Source organism: Chiloscyllium plagiosum, chromosome 1 (genome assembly GCF_004010195.1).
Source record: "Chiloscyllium plagiosum isolate BGI_BamShark_2017 chromosome 1, ASM401019v2, whole genome shotgun sequence".
Taxonomy (NCBI): domain Eukaryota; kingdom Metazoa; phylum Chordata; class Chondrichthyes; order Orectolobiformes; family Hemiscylliidae; genus Chiloscyllium; species Chiloscyllium plagiosum.
This window is the reverse complement of record NC_057710.1, coordinates 73,575,081-73,589,626: the sequence shown is the minus strand read 5'-3', so window position 1 is coordinate 73,589,626 and position 14,546 is coordinate 73,575,081. Positions and strand designations below refer to the sequence as shown.

The following is a 14,546-nucleotide window of genomic DNA, read 5'->3' as shown; positions in this document are numbered from 1 at the left end:
CCGGGTCTCTGGCGCTGTGAGGCAGCAGTGCTAACCACTGTGCCACCGTGCCGCCCACTACTTGCAAGCCAAGCAGCATACTCAGCAAAGATAGACAGAATTCAGTGGTTCCACCACCAACAGATCACATTTCAGCTCTGCAGTCCTGCCACGTCTAGTTGCAAACGGTAGTGGATAATAAAACAACATACTGAAGGAGGAAGTTGTTCCGAGGAGCAGGGCACGTTTTGCTTCTGCAATGTTTGAGAGTTGGCAGCTATCATGTGGTTCATGTGTTTGTTCAGGACCAGTCGCTCCTGCCTGAACCTTTTACATCCCTGGTACTGACCTCACATCAACTAAGTGTCTTACCCACGCAAGGCCATTTCTGAGTTTCACCAACAGAACTCGACCCCTGTACTAAACTATATCTCTTGCTTGGTGGAGTCTTGTTTCTGTATTGGCATTCTTGATGCCATGTCACACCCACACCCCAGTTTCAGGAAGATCAGATTTAACCTGGTGCATAGTCTTCTCTCCATGAGGAACTGTGCTGGAGCTTTCCCTGTTGTTGCACGAGGAGTGGTTCAGTAAACAAATAGGAACCGGAACAGTTTGGTACTGCTGTTTCTGCCATTGGATGATGGATGGTTTAGAGCTGTCCTCATATGTCGAATCCCATCCAACTTCAGGAAATACTCAGATTCCTTGCTGGTAAATGATGTCCCACTATCAGTGAACAATATTTTTGAGAGTCCGTGTATTGCAAACAACACATAAAGTTTTTCTATTGTTGTTCCAGTGTTTGACAAATGAATCTATGCATGTCCAGTCACTTTGAGTAGGCAGCGGTAATGATTAAGAACATTGAGCCTGCAAAAGGACCTACATGGTCGATGTGGAACTGAGTCCAGGAGTTTATCCTATCATTCCCACAAATGTGGGGTTGCTGCTAGTGGTAATTTTGTCCTTATTGGCACTTTGGGCACTGCCCACCAATGCAGCCATGCCTACATCCAAGCCTGGCCACCAGACATAACTTCTCACTAACATCTTCATTTTGGAGATCCCGAGATGAGCCTGGTGGAGTTCAGCCAATATCTAGCGGCAACCTTTGCTGAGGGCAATCACTTTTGCTCTCTGTAACAATATATCATCCTCTACTGTGATCTGGTCTCTTTGGGTCCAAAAAGGTTTCAATTCTAATTGTGATGGCCCTTTGATTTCCCCCATCATCACCAGCTGTTTCAGTTTGAACAGTATCTTTTTGTGCCTATAGTCTGATACTGTCAGCTTTGACTGAAGTGTGTTCAGAAAATATAAAACCATTATGGAGTTTTCCAGTGGCGTTACTGCTGGTAATGTATCTGCCAGTGGAAGGCAGCTCAATGCATGCACATTTGCGTCTTGGCTTTCTTGAAGGTGTTCCAACTTGTAATTATATTCACTTCGTGTTAGAACTCACCGCTGAATTTGGCCTGAAGCTATGGGTGGCACTGCCTTCTCTTCTTTAATTAGGCCCAGTAGGAGTTTGTGGTTTGTTTTGTTACAAATTTATGTCCATAAAGGTATGAGTAGAACTTGCTGACTCTAAATATGACCACCAAACCTTCCTTCTCTATTTGGGCATAGGTACACTCTGCATTAGCCAAAGTTGTGGATGTATATGCTAGAGGGCATTCCTCGCTGTTGGGCCACCTATGAGCTAATGCTACCCTGACATCGCATATCAATATCAAACCTCTCTACAGATCATAAAGTGCCAACACCTTTAAAGGAGGATAGCTGTGTGTTCACTTCCCAAGGCTGACTTACTGTTTTAACTTACTGTTCTTACTAATTGGATTTATAGAAGTGGGACCTGTATTATTGAAACAGCATAGAATTTACTTCAGTTAGTGAATAGATAGTAGTTCGGAAGCAATTGCTTCCTTTGTTAATGGTTCTGTTAATGGTTAATTTGTTCATTGTTGGAGTTAGATAAATAAATTGTTACTTGTTACTTATAAAGTGAGTATCAGGAATTCCAGTTCATTTAACCACTTCCTTATAACAGTTTGGGGGTAGGAGGTAGGTTATACCAGTTATTACTCTGCTTTCACCAAATTATGAAGTCAGGTTATCTTCTTTGGGTGTTTCAGATTTTAATCAGCAGAGGGGTATCAACCTCCACTCTGTAACACTTTGCTTTCAAGCCTTCTGATTTCTGCCTATACTTTTGCACATAAGGCAAATGACAATGGAGGGGCCTGCAGAATCGTGGAATTGCTTCCTGGTCAACATTCAAGGTAGCCTTGGCTCCCTTGATAGACCCCAGACTTTCCTGCAAGACTTCCGGGTATTTAATTAGGACTTCACTCAGCCAGCCATTCTTCAATTTAAAAGTGTTGAGCCAGTTGAGGTGAATCTCTCTTAACTAATTTTGTCCAATCAAGCTTGGGCACCAGCCTTTTAATACAATTAGTGGTAACTGAACTGGCTGTTTCTCATAAAAGATTGGAACTGAAGTTGTACCCTTAACCTGTAAAGGTGCCCCACTATATGTTCTGAATCAAACTGAGGTCTTGCACAAATTTAAGGGTTTTAGTCCAGAGTGAATTTTGGTAAAGATAACAAATAAATGGCTATGTTAGTATCGACCTCCATTTGAACCAGGTGACCATTTAACCAGATGTTCACTTTGATTAGTCTAGACTTGGATGTTGCCATGTAAATTAACTGTTCCGAGTCAGATGTAGTGGACTTTCCAGGATGTGCATTTTCCTGGATCCTCGACTCTAAGCTCTCCTACTCAATTTAGATCTAGTAGGATTCCTTTGCTGTCTCAAGTCCACATGCCTGCACTTGCAGGGTTGCTGGCTCAGATCCTGAAGAAAATGTTAACTGCTTGGCCAAGGCTTGGTTTTGTTTTGGGGTTTTTGCTGTGGACTGACCTAGAATCCCTCTGGTCATGATATGTCCTGAGTGAGGCTATGCAATTGTCTCCACTCAAGTAGTATTCCCCAAGCTCAGTCAGACTGAGGAGGACGTCCACCTTCAGAAAGTCCACCTGGCTGACCTTGTTACAATCATTATACTTATTAATTACAGCAAGGTTAATTGGTGAAAAGAATAGCTTCATGTCGTAACATGAACCTTTTTTGTGTCAAAACGAGAAGGTCGAAAAGACAGGAGCTGGTTCATGCCTCTTCATCTGATCATAACATAGGTGAAGGGTTTGCCACAATCTTCTGATTTTCTCTCGATATAAGCAGGTACCAGAGGACTGGAGATTGACAACATGGTAAGTTTACAAGGATAGACTGAGCAGCTGAGTTGGTTTAACAGTAATGATGAATAGAGTTTTAGAAACAATATTTAGTGGGGAAAAAATAGTCAACACGCACTTGGAGAGGTTTCTATCAATTAAAGAGAGCCAGCATGGATTTGTAGAAGGCTGATCATGCTTGACTAATCTAATTAAATTTTTTCACAAACACACACAGAAACTTGATGAAAGCAGTGATTATTGTTGAACACTTCCTTAAAATCAATTTAGACAAAGTGACATGAATGTACATGGGAGGTGATAGATGTCAGTATTACCCAAAATAATCACACTTAGAGTAAATGTTTGCACCCAAGTAGCTTTGGCACATAATCAAATCAGTTGGGGGCTGAACTGTGGATGCTGGGACGCACCACTGAGTGGGAAAAATACCTGGAAACTTTGTTCCAGAAGGCAGTCTCACACCTTAGGATTGTGATCTATTTTAGTCTGTAGTCAAGGACCAAGAGGGTGTGACTGTAAGTGAGACAGGTAAGGAGACAGAGAAAGTAAAAGTGGAAGGAGCCTCAGTCTCTGTAAATGCTCACCCAGTTTTGAGGATTCTATGGTTGAGAGCAGGGGACTGAAAAATGGATGAGATAACTGATCAAAACACCATGGACAGGAAGCCATTCAAGTTGGCAAGAGTAAATAATAGTGTCACGTTAGTTTGGGATAGACATAATTTTTTGCAGCTAAGAGTGTGAATCCAGAAAGCTATGTTGCCAGCCTGGGGCCAGGGTTTAGAACATCTACTCTGGGCTGCAGAACAACGTGCATTGCAAGGGGAAAATCCAGTTATCATGTTCCAGCAGGTACTAATAACACAGATTGTTGAACCTCTGTCCTCATCCATTTTCTACATTACAGCAGCTCCTGCTCATGAGTGGTGAAGGAGTTTGGAATGTCTCGAGGTTGTGAAAGATGCTATATAAATGAATTTTTCTCAGTTTGTAGCTTATAATGATACCCAGTTTTCTGGCTGTCTTGCTTAGGTAGTTGATCCATAAAAATGGTACCTAATGTCTCTATTGTTTTATCTATTTTGCTAACTTGGAGATAGTGAGAACTGCAGATGCTGGAAAGTCAGAGTCAATAAAGGTGTGGAGCTGCAAAAAAAAAAAAGCACAGCAGGTCAAGCAGCATCTGAGAAGTAGGGGACCCAATGTTTCAGACTGGTGTCTTTAATCAGGACTGGGGAGGGGGAAGGAGCTGTGAAATAAACAGAGGAGGGTAGGACTGGGTTAAAAGGTGGGTGGGATGGCGATAGGTGGATGCAGCTAGGACAGGTGGTCAGTGATTGGCCTGTGGGGAGGGTGAAGTGGGAAGGAAGATGGACAGGTAGGTCAGGTCCAGGGGGTGGGGCAGAGAGGGAGAGTTGAACCTGGGATAAGGCGGAGGGCTTGGGAAGATTGGGAAGCTGGTGATTTTTACGTTAAGGCCTTTTGGTTACAAGCACCTGAGGCAGAAGAGGAGATGTTCTTCCGCCAGTTTGCCTGTGGCCTTATTTTGATGGTGGAGGAAGCCCAGGTTGGACGTGTTGGTGGTGGTGTATTTTGGGAGTATCTCACCTGAGGCTCACTGAGAAATGAACACATGGAATCATAGAATCAGAGATATACAGCATGGAAACAGACCCTTCGGTCCAACCTGTCCATGCCGACCAGATATCCCAACCCAATCTCGTCCCACCTATAATCAAGTAACCTAAACTGACATTCCAGTGTAGTACTGAGATTGCGTAGCGCTATTGGAAGTCCTGACTTTGGAATGAAATATTACATTGAAGCCTGATTTGCCTTCTTAAATCAATGTAAAAGATTCTAGGGCACTATTTCTGTAAGCTTAGGGCAGTGAGCCCAGCATTGTGGTCAACATTCATCCCTTGACTACACACAAAACACATAATTTAATAATTTATTTAATTGTAGCTTGCAGATGCTCACTGTACTCCAGTGACTACAATATTGGAAACAATCTAAAACTTCCATTTATAAATCTAATGTGTAACAATTACATTTGCAGTAAGGGGCACATATTTATTTACAGAACACTGTTATTACCAGACTCCCCTGGTGATATAGAAACTGCTGCTATTTTCTTGAAGTACAACAGCTCATCTTCAATCAGGCAATAAAAAATATAATCTGGTGTAATAAAACTGATCCTTATTTTCTTCTTTTATAAGATACTGTCTTCACTGAATTGCCATAATTAAAACAGTTTTCATTCATAAACATTTCACATCATAGTTAACAGCTTTTGGTACTTATACTGGATAATGTTACTTGACACAGTTCATTTCAATGTACATTTATAACAGCATTCAGTAAAAACAATTTATTCCTGCTGTCAATGGTTATGCTTTCAACCACACAAAGATATTCTATCAACCTAACAGCTGAACATAAAACCTAAAAATGAAATTGTGTCATAGGTTAAATAACTCAAAAGTACAATGGCACTAACAGTTTCAAAGAAAATATTTTCATATAGATGGGAAAAATCCTGGATTCCAACCTCGCATTTTAATTGAAGTGAGGGGATTCTACAAGTAATTCGATTTCCTAAGGCAATGGACGACGGGCCAGACTATCACTGGTATTGGTTTCTGTTGCTGACTACAATCCAAGTGACACCTGTTGGACATGGACAACTATGACCAGAAATCAACTTTACAACAATATCCCAGTCAAATGGCCCACCAATATTCATTTAACAGACGGACTACCAGGAACAGCATGATGGTGACTAGAGGGCTGCTCTGGTCTATAGGCCTGCTCCCCTTTGAGATGAGAAAGGGAATGATTGGGGTGTGTGGGTGGATCGGAGGTAAGGTCAACCTGAAGGATTGGTGAAAGGTGCACGACGAAACGGCAGACAGCTTGAATTAATTCGAACATATGACTGCACAATTGGTAGATATTTTCATAAACAAACTTTAAATGTGATGGACCAAAAGGTATTCTTCAATACGATAACAATTTTGCAATTCTGTGACTGCTCAGACATTTTATAATAGTTGTTTTTCATACAATAAATGCTTCTTTTAGATGTTTTTTCAAAAACCTGTTCAGAGACATTATTGTACACCTCTGGAGCAGGTGGGACTTGAACCCAAGCATCCTGGTCTAGAGGTAGGGACAGTACCACAAGCAATGCCCCAACCCACAAAATGTTTGATTTACTCCATTTGTTTTTACCCACAAGTGTGATCACACACACCTGAGCGTCTTCCCACCAAAATCACCATGCCTTTTAAAAATTTTTTTAAACTAGTAACCACCATCGGTAAAAAACCTGTGTGGCCAATTTAATATTTATGTGCAATGCCTATTAAGGGCAATACAAACCAAAGGTGGGGGTTAGGTTGGGAGAGCAAGGAGGGATTAAAACAAAATGGAATTGGAGGTGGAAAACTTCTGTTTTAAACTTAATTTGTTTCTCAAGAATTACTGAACGATGACAGGCAAATAGGTGTTTTTAAGTGGTGTGTGTTTATATGATGTCGTTAATGCAATAATATACCAAGGCTAGGTGTTTTCCTGGTGGTGGAAAAAATGAATAATAAAGTCTTTAAAAAAACAAAAAATAATATACCAAGGTTCGTAATGAGGTGGAGTCAAATTGAGTAAATCTCAGGAGATTTAGAAGATATGATCAATGGCAGAGCCAGAACTGCTGATCTTTGATAAGGTTTTTGAATATGAGGACACATGACATTAGAAGTGTTTAACAAGAAAGATTGTGCGGAGACGAAGCTGCACAATTAGCTGGACTTGGAAGAGTGGAATACACAGCTACAGAAAGGTAGGACAAGAGCATAGATTGATGTAATAACAGGGGAGGCAATGGCTTAGTGGCAGTATCACTAGGCAGTTAATTCAGACACCTGGGTAATGTACTGGGTTCAAACCAACTATATTAAATGGTGGAATCTGAATTCAATTCAAAACAAAATCTGGAATCAAGATTCTAATGATGACCGTGAAATCACTGGCGATTCTCAGAGGAAAAGAAGATCTGGTGCATTTAGGGAAAAAGATTTGCCATTCTTAACTGGGTCAGCATTTATTACTCATCCCTAGTTGCCCTCGAGAAGGTGATAATGATCTGATTTCTTGAACCACTGCAGTCCATGTACTGTAGGTCGACGCATAATACCTTGTAAAGGGAATTTCAGAAATTTGACCGAGTAACAGATAAGCAATAATAATATATTTCCAAGTTAGAATGGGAAGTGTATGGAGGGGAACTTGCATGTTGCAATGTATCCGATGCATTTGTCTTTTTAGATGTTCTTGGGTTTGGAAAGTGTTGTCCAAGGATCTTTAACAGATTTCTGCAGTGCACCTTGTAGATGGTACATATTACTGCCATTGAGTGTTGATGATGTGGTAACTGAATGTAGAAAACATACAGCCAGTCAAGCAGGCTGCTTTATTCTGGATGATCTCATGCTTCTTGAATGTTTTTGGAGCTGCATTACTAAGGGATGTGAGGAGTATTCCATCACATTTCAGATCTCTACATTGTCGTTGGCTGTTCGGCTTGGAGGAGTCTGGAAGAGAGCTATTTGTTGCAGTATCCCTAGCCTCTAATCTGCTCTTGCAGCCATTGTGTTTATCGATGAGTTCAGTTCATGTTCTCATCAATGATAACCCCCAGGATATTGATTGTGTGGGATTCAGTGACAGTAAATGTCAAGGGATAGTGTTTGGATTTTCTCCTTTTGGAGATGGTATTTGCCTGGCATTTGTGTGGTGCAAATATTACTTAACTGCCTTCTGGGTCTTAAGCGGTGGGCAATAAATGCTGGCCAACCAGAGACACCCACATCCCAAACAAAAAAAAGACTGGAATTTTGACATCAATTTACTGGTGGAATGAATTAAGCGTGGGTTTTAAATAAACCGGCTTTATACTGCTACTTTTTAAACATTGGGACAACTGATAGTGGTACTGAAAACAGAAAGTGCTGGAAATAACAGTGAGCAAGGCAGCATCCATGGTGGGAGAGCAAGCGAATGTTTAGTGTCTAGATGACTCTTCGGACTGATGTGTAGTGTGGAGGGGCCAGCTTTAATGCAATAGTGGGTTGTGGAGTGCCGGGAGAGAAAAGGCTGCTGATTGATCACAATGTGAGAATTCTGCACTCTTAGTCTGTGCTATCAGCACCCTTTCTTCCCCAGTACGCCACAAACACCCTCCCCCCACCCCTCCACATTTCACGTGAGCTTTGAAGAGTCATCTAAACCCGAAATATTAGCGTGCTCTCTCTTCACTGATGCCACCTAACCCACTATGATTTCCAGCATTTTTTGTTTTCAGTATGGATTCCAGCATCTGCAGTAATTTGCTCCGACAACTGATAATAAGCCTCCCGAGAATTCAAGCGGAGAAAATGAGATGTCTCCTGCGACAGATTCTAGTGAGCAGCTTAATGTGACGTGTCTATAGTCTGAGAACCAAAACTACAATCGCACTCTGGGTTCTTCCTCCTCTTGTGTGGCAGGTGACACCATCATCCATTCGGATTTCAATTGAATGCCAGACCACAGTCCTTAAGAGAGACTGAAGGCAAGGATTTCTATAGTTGGGTCAGTGATAGTAATTTTGTATGACTGTATCCATCTGGATGGTGGACTGATACCAGTTACATGTCTATTGGCTGCTGTTCACAGAATGATTAGTATGAGATTAAGCAACGTCATTGCAAGCTTTCTTGAATGGAAAGATCAGTGTTAGACATGATATTTTCCATCTCATGCAAAACAATGTCATTGTCTCATATTAATCAATTTGTAATTTGCTGCAAAGTTAAAAATCACACAACACCAGGTTATAAGTTCAGCAGGTTTATTTGGAAGTACAAGCATTCGGAGCACGGCTCCTTCATCAGGTGGTTGTGGAGTATAAGATCGTAGGACACAGAATTTATAGCAAAAGTTTACAGTGTGATGTAACTGAAATTATATATTGAAAAAGACCTAGACTGTTTGTTAAATCACTCATCTTTTTGAATGAACATGTTGGTTTCAGTTCTTTCATATGTAAATCGCAGAACATTTAAAAGTTAACTTTTAACAATTGGTGTCATGTCGGCCCAGTTAAGATATTGAAGGTGTGAGCTGCTCTGAGAGAGACGGTCTTTGCCACAATGGTCAGGCTGATTCTAATCTTAAAAATGGATTTACAGAATCTTATGTAGATTCATGCAGTTTTTGAGCAAAGTAAAATGTAATTCTGCAAGTACAAATTCACCCCACAAACTTGTGTGTGTATGTGTGCATGCGTGTGTGTGCGCGCATGCGTGGGGGTGGGGGGGGGGGAGAAAGAGAGAGAGGGGAGAGAGACACAGACACAGACACAGACACAGACACAGACACAGACACAGACACAGACACAGACACTCATAAGCCCCATGCGATCCCCATCCCACCCCACCACCATCACCCCCCCATACACACACATCCACATGCAGACATCCACAAGTTTGTGAGGTGAATTTGTACTTGCAGAATTACATTTTACTTTGCTCAAAAATGGCATGAATCCATGTAAGATTTTGCAAATCCCTTTTTTAGATTAGAATCAGTCTGACCATTGTGACACAGACAGAGTCTCACACAGGGCACCTCACACCTTCAATGCTTTATCTGGGCCGACATGATTCCAAGTTCATTTGAGAATGTAACATTTAAATCGCAGAACATTTAAAAATGAAAGAACTGAAATCAATGTTCATTCTAAAAGAGGAGAGACTTAAAAAAACCAGGTCTTTTTCAATATACAATTTGAGTTACATCACACTGTAAACTTTTGCTATAAATTCTGTGTCTTACGATCTTATATTCCACAACCAACTGATGAAGGAGCAGCGCTCAGAAAGCTAGTGCTTCCAAATAAACCTGTTGGATTATAACATGGCGTTGCGTGATTTTTAACTGTGTACACCCAGTCCAACACCGGCATCTCCAAATCATAATATGAGACAGAATTAGAAATCACCTAACTGCAGTGAATTTAACCAACCATAATACGATTCTTGCAGAGGGTCTCCTATGGTGCAACGTTAGTGTCCTTCCCTCAGACAGGAGACATGGGTTCAAGTCCCATCTCATCCCGAGATGTGGAATAACACCTCTGAACAGACTGATTAGAAAATGTATAATCCTTAAGGGGTCTGAAGTATGTTATCAGATCCCTGAATCGGGTGATTAGAAAATATGTAAGAACCTTACAGAGGGAAGTCTTGTGGTGGAGCGCCATTCTCTACCTTTGAAGCAGGAGGCTTGGGTTCAAGTCCCACATGTTCCACAGGCGGGCAATAACATTAGCCTAAACAGGTTGATTAGAAAGTATTCTAACAGTATCATTCAACTGCCTGTCCACGATCTTAAGAGGGAGGGAAGGAGAGCGAGAGCGACAGCGAGAGCGAGAGATCCTTGTTCTGCAGCCATGTTGCAGAGTAAGAGCTTCTGAACTGGATTCACCTGCTTTCTTAAACGTCTGATCAATCTCGACCAAAAATAAAATGAACTGTCGAGAATTCTACCACTGGGGTATGCCTGGATGTTTTGGTTTGGGGTTGTTGGTGAGTTACCTTTTGAAATGTTGAGTTCTTTGTTGGTGATCTTATTGTTCAAGTGGAAAGCTGACACCACTGTCCCGTTGGATTGTGGCAGAGGTGCCAGACCCAGAAGCAGTAGTTTGTGATTGTACAATGTTTTTTTGGGATTTCTTCTACATGATAGCTTGCAGGACAACAAGGAACAGTGTACAGTAAATGGAGTTCAAGGAACCAACTGAAACTGACTTGTTCTGGTTTGCATGTACATGAATTGCCACAAGATGATGCCATCACCTTTTGAAACAGCAATCAAGTAAGAGAGCTTTGGAGATTTTACAGTGTGTATACAATGAGTACAAGATGGCTGGCAAAGAGTGCATTGGAGAAACTAAGCCAGTAGATGATGAACTATGCTGAGACTGAAGTACAGATAGAAGCAGACTATATGGTTGAGCTATAAATATTGGTATTGAATACTGGTCTTGGAACTGAACTGAAAAGAACTTTGAAGCTTAGCTCAATGTTAGGCAGAAAACCAGAAGCTCCTATTAAGTGAGTGGTTAGGGAGAGGAATAGAAATCAGAGATTAAAGGTGTGACATTTGTGGTGTCAATGATGCAGGATGTTTTCTTTCCCCCATTTGGGTAATATTCTCCTTTATCTCAGTTTGCTTTGAGCATACAGTTGTAGAATCTACAATGGGTACTATTATATATTGAGAGAAGTTGGTTCCATGCTTGCAGGTGATGTTTCTTTTAGTCAATAGAATCTCGGGAAAATGCAAGATATGACCATTTGACCACTGGGTCAGAAACATCTGCAGACAATGCAGCCAAGTCATCCTTAATTTAACTCAAGTCTTTCCTGATAAATATCAAACACTGAAGTTTTTCTCCAACAAATTTTGAATTAAGTTTATTAGTCATATTATTTGTGATTAAAAACTATAAATGTCACCATGCAAATAAAGTATTTTTAAAAAAAGTATGATTCTGTAATTCAAGCTGATGAATAATCACTTCTGTTCAAATGTTCTCTGCTTATATTTCCTTCCCTCAATTACCAAGACAGAAATACAGAAGCTGTTCCTATTGTCGAGCAGTAATGCACACAAATCAGAAAACAAAAATTCAATTATCTACTCAACTCATGGAATGCTTCATATTCCAGCTCAGCACCATATGGTGAAAGTACATCCAAAATCCCAGTCATACTTGTGATTTAGGCAATAAGCTTTAGTATACATTACCTGAAATTACATTACCAGCGAGCTGAAAGATTGATAGAGATGCCGTAGGCACACATCAGCATTTGGTGTGGCTAAATTAACTAAACAATACTTTTTGCTCCAGTTGGTTTCTGTATGTAATGTAGTGGTGTCACAATGTAATGAAACAATGATATATAGTGTAATATTCAATACTGTAATATTCCCTTATTTTCCTATGTTTGTGTAACATGATAAATGATGATGCACTACAGAATGAATATTCAACACACAATAATCATATTACCCATTGTCTTTCCAGTGCTGCAGTAATCATAAAATACACCCAAGAGAGAAGGTTTGCTGAATCGCAGACCTAGATTTCCAACACAGAAGATGAAAATGCATAAGCAGTGAATTGAAAAGGTCAAGATTATTTTAGGAAGTCTCAGACATTTCCAAATTTTTTGTCCTTCTAAAGGAAGTGTTTATAGCTGTTCTCTAATAACTTCCCAAAGGTGACTATTTTTCATTGTTGATCACATAGCAGATATTGATAAGAAAGATGTTGTCCTCACCCAGTGTCAATATTTGAACATTTGTCAACTAAAGTTACGAGATGGTAGTTAAAAACACAAGACTTGGTTATTTTTCACCTCCCTAACCTCAAGATACTAAGACCATAAATTGTTACCATGATGACTGAAGCAGTGATCAATGCAAAGACAAAATATGGGAGCTTCCAGGTCCACTATGCTCAGTTTCACACTGCATTTATAAAAGGGGCCCAATGATGATAACCGACTGTTTTGATAAGTTGCCACTTAAATTTTACAGTTAAAATAATCCCGACTCCAACTGCCACATCAGTAAAACTACATGTCATCATTAGGGATCAGTTCAACAGCAACTCCCTCTTCAGGCCTAGATCCTACACAATGGACAAGCCAAAGTCAGATTATACACAATGAAGAAATTTTCCTTGTTCCTTTCCTTGTTGATGAGCATTAGCTAGTTGGGCACAACTGAAATCCACTCATCCTGAATCCACCTGTATTTCTAGTTGTTGGTCAAGTAATTTTATGGTCTGAAAAATCTGCAGCAGCTGTATAGCTGTTGAAAATATATAACAAGGCGGCCAAATAGTTTGCTGTAAAAAAATTTAAAAGATCAATTATGTTATTAGTGCTCATATTTTGATGGACTCTCCCAAGTACGCTATTCTGAGTAGTGTTAGATTCTACGGAATGCCTTTTCTCAAACATTTATCTGGCAAACAAACCAGGAAAATAACTTGCACACTCCCACCCATAGTCGATATACGCTCCGATATGGGAGATCATGAGAAGATCCTCTGGAAATTCAAAGAAAGATGAAACTGGGCAAGTCCTGGGTGTTCTGCTCATGCTTCTGCTGATCAGTGGATCTGCTGAAACACCTGATCAGCGGATCCAGACACTCTATACAGTCAACACAGGAATTCTTGGACATCTAGACAAGGAAGAAACCATGGTCTCATTCGATGTAACGGCACTGTTCACATCTATCGACAAAACCTAAGCCAGAGAAACAATAGCCAACCTGCTGGACGAACAGAACAGACAACAGGACGTTGAACCTATCAACAAAGACGGAATACTCAAACTACTGGACCTGTGCCTCACAACACACTTCACATTCAACAACCAAATATATGAACAAATCAATGGCACACCCATGGGCTCACCCATCTCTAGACTCACAACAGAAGCGGTAATGCAAAGATTAGAACAGTCTTGCCGCAAATTCAACCCAAACTCTGGGTCAGATATATGGATGACACCTTTGTAATCATTAAAAACACAGAAATAGAGAACACACACCGGATCAACGCCACACTCACAGGAATCCGATTCACTAGAGAGGAAGAAAAGGATAACCAACTCCCATTCCTAGACGTGATGGTACAGAGAACACCGATCGGAGAATTCACCACAAAGGTATACAGGAAAGCCACACACACACACAGACCAAGTCCTGAACTACGAAAGCAATGACCCCAACACACACACACAAAAGAAGTTGCATCAAGACACTGTTCAAAAAGGGCCACAACACATTGCAGTACACTAGAACTGCAAAAAGAGGAAGAACATCTATACAATGTATTCGCCAAAAACAGATACCCGCGCAATTTCATCAACAGATGCCTAAGGGAAAGACAACGGAACGAGAACATGCCACAACCCAAAGGACTAGCCACACTACCATACATCAGGAGCATTTCCGAACTGACAGCCAGACTACTGCGACCACTAGGACTTATAACAGCACACAAACCAACAGCCACTCTCAGACAACAACTCACCAGAACGAAGGACCCGATACCCAGTATGAGCAAAACCAATATAGTGTACAAAATCCCATGCAAGGACCGCACAAAACACTACATAGGACAAATAGGAAGACAGCTAACGATCCGCATCCATGTACACCAACTA

At 40.8% G+C, this 14,546-nt stretch overlaps 1 protein-coding gene and 1 long non-coding RNA gene across 3 annotated transcripts in view; one reads left to right on the top strand and one right to left on the bottom strand.

Moving 5' to 3' along the window:
• LOC122549524 overlaps positions 1-12,739 on the top strand; it is a 24,706-nt gene extending 11,967 nt beyond the window's left edge. The window contains exon 3 of the long non-coding RNA XR_006311550.1: positions 12,389-12,739. This is a non-coding gene — a long non-coding RNA (uncharacterized LOC122549524). The remainder of the gene's footprint in view (positions 1-12,388) is intronic.
• ndufaf2 (NADH:ubiquinone oxidoreductase complex assembly factor 2) overlaps positions 1-14,546 on the bottom strand; it is a 145,648-nt gene that overhangs the window by 77,359 nt on the left and 53,743 nt on the right. The window lies entirely within an intron of this gene.